Source organism: Arachis duranensis, chromosome 4, assembly GCF_000817695.3.
Source record: "Arachis duranensis cultivar V14167 chromosome 4, aradu.V14167.gnm2.J7QH, whole genome shotgun sequence".
NCBI classification, from domain to species: Eukaryota; Viridiplantae; Streptophyta; class Magnoliopsida; order Fabales; family Fabaceae; genus Arachis; species Arachis duranensis.
Window position 1 is genome coordinate 43,097,346 of NC_029775.3, and position 3,098 is coordinate 43,100,443.

Consider the following 3,098-nt stretch of genomic DNA (forward strand, 5'->3'; position numbering starts at 1 on the left):
GTTTGTGTTTTTCCAATTGTTTTGAGTTGAGTTTCTTTGCCATGGCTGCTGAATTTGATTGTGGTTATCTCCCCATCTGAGATTGGGATGGTTCTTCCAAGAAGGATTGTAAGTATCTCCATAGACCTCATTAGTTCCAGGATTTTGGTTGTGCATGTATTGGACTTGCTCTTGCTGTTGCTCCTCTTGAATCTCTTCATTTTGCCCCAAGGTAGTTGATGGTTGGCCTGTGGCACTTACTGATGCAACTTGCAAGCCATCGATCCTTTTGGCCATTTGCTCAAACTGTTGTTGAATCTGCTGCTGCATTATCTTGTTCTGAGCTAGAATTGAATCCACTCCTTCCAACTCCATTACTCCTCTTCTTTGTGATGGTTGGCGTTGTCTTTGATGAGCAAAGAAATATTGGTTATTGGCCACCATATCAATGAGGTTTTGAGCTTCCTCTGTGGTCTTCATGAGTTGCAAGGAGCCTCCAGCTGAGTGATCAAGTGCTTCTTGAGCTTTAAGAGTGAGTCCTTCATAAAAGTTCTGCAACTTGTCCCACTCAGTGAACATCTCTGGTGGACATTTCCTCAATAGTGCCTTATATCTTTCCCATGCTTCATATAAATTTTTAGCCTCCATTTGAGTGAACGTCTGCACCTCAGTCTTCAATCTTAGGATCCTTTGAGGGGGATAAAATTTGGCAAGGAACTTGCTTACCAAGTCATCCCAAGTGTTGATGCTCTCTTTTGGAAATGTCTCTAGCCATTGAGTAGCTTTGTCTCTGAGAGAAAATGGAAAGAGCAACAACTTGTAGCTGTCAGGAGGCACACCATTGGTTTTCACAGTATCACAAATCCTCAAGAAGGTAGATAAGTCTCCTTCCATCTCTTGGAATTCCTCCTCAGATTCTTCCTCTCCAATAACGTTCTTCCCTCTTTCAGCTCTTCTTATTCTTCGAAGAGTTCTTTGGTCAACTTCAGAGAGGACAGGGGAAGATCTTCCTGTACCTGACATACAAACACACAACAATAAACACACAGATCCAGAAAACCAATGAAACTTCAATCTATAGCTAGAATGAAGTGTTAGTTAGTTTAAGCAAAAATTCAAACAGTTAGTGTGTTAGTCAAAATTAAAATAACAGAAAAGAAAAAGTGCTTGATCTAGATCTCCACTTCACTTAATCATTGTCAATCTATTTCAATCCCCAGCAACGGCGCCAAAAACTTGATGTGTGGAAAGCGATCCAACACAAAACTCACCAGCAAGTGTACCGGGTCGCATCAAGTAATAATAACTCACATGAGTGAGGTCGATCCCACAGGGATTGAAGGATTGAGCAATTTTAGTTTAGTAGTTGATTTAGTCAAGCGAGGATTGAGCAATTTTAGTTTAGTGGTTGATTTAGTCAAGCGAATCAAGTATTGGTTGAGTGGTTTATCTTTAACAGAAGCTAAATTGCTTGGAATGTAAAGGGAGAGGGGAGAATTGCAGTAAATTAAAGGACAGGAAGTAAAATAGACTGAATCTTAAAGGACAAGAAATTAAATGACTGAAACTTAAAGTGCAAGAAATGTAAATTGCAGTAACTTAAATGGCAAGAAATGTAAATTGCTTGAATATAAAATGGGAATTAAGGGTTGGGAATTCAGAATTCCAGTAAGAGAAAGTAGATTGCAACAATTAATAAAGTAGAAGATGAATTGGAATAAACTAAATTTCAAACAGAAAATGAAATTAAACTGCAGTAGGGGTTCACAGAAGAACCAACGAGGAAATTTGGGATCTCAGGACTCAAGAGACTTGATAGCAAAGTCTAGATCTCAATTGCCTTCCCAGATCCAAGTCCACCAAGCAATTGACAAGAAATTAAAGAAGAAGCAGTAAAGGAACTGAAATTCAACTTAATTATGCAGAAGAGGAATTAAAGAGATTTTGAATGGAGATTGAGACAGAATTTCCTGAATTCTTCACACCCAAAACTCAAACAAGAAAAATAAAAGTGCCCAAGCAAGAATGAGGAAGAAGAGAGATCAATTCTCCTCCCCAATTCTCTGAAATCTCAGTGAAGTCACCAAGAGAAAGTTCAAAAGCTCAAAATAAAAGTAAAGGTTCAAAGGAAAATTCAAAGTTCAAAAGTAAAGGGAAAGGTTAACCAAGTAAAAGTCCTAATTACATCAAACTAGCTCCTATTTATACACTTTCTATTCTTGGATCTTGGGATTTGGATGGGCTTTTGATTTGGTGAAGAAATGAATTAAATTGGATTTTTAATTCAATTTTTGGCCCATGAAAGGTTGCTTCCAGGAGGCTGCCCTGCCCTTGTGGAGGGCAGGGCAGGATTTGGTGCGTGCGGCTATGATGCGGGCGTGGTGCGTTGGTGTGCGCTGCAGGATGCTGCCCTGCCCTCGCGGAGGGCAGGGCAGAAAAATTTGGTGCGCCAGATTGGTGCCTTGGTGCGCTGCTGGTGCTGCCGAATGATGCTTTGGCGCGCCAGATTGGTGCGCTGGCCGTGCCACAACAAAATGCTGCCCTGCCCTCGCGGAGGGCAGGGCAGTGTTTCCACCTTGAAGCCCCGTGTTCGAAACTTGGATGCTACACACGCTATCCATTTTCCTTGGCTTTCTTGGTACCAAAGTGAGGCTTAATTCCTTGCTTCCTCATGGTCCTGTGTTCAACTCTTGTGGCAAGCATTGGTAGGCATTTTCCTTTGATTTATTATCCATGAAGGCCCGATACTGCCCTTGAGGAGGGCAGGGCAACATTTTGTTCTTCTTGATTCCAAGGCACAGATTTGTGCTCTGCCCTTGTAGTGGGCAGGGCAGAGTTGCCTTTCAAGCTTTGTTCCCTTATGCTGCCCTCCTAGAGGGCAGTGTGCCCTTGTGGAGGGCAATGCTTGCTTCCTCCATTATAAGCCACGCCTTTTTCTCCCTTGGCCACACTTTCTTAGGCCACGCTTTTCTCTTTTATTCTTTTCTTCACCTACAATAAACCAAAACAACCACTCCAAGTATCACTAAATTCACAAGGCTTATAAATCAATTAAAATTCAATTAAAATTAGCTTAAACCTCATGAGTTAACATTAATTTCATGGTGGTTGTTTGATTT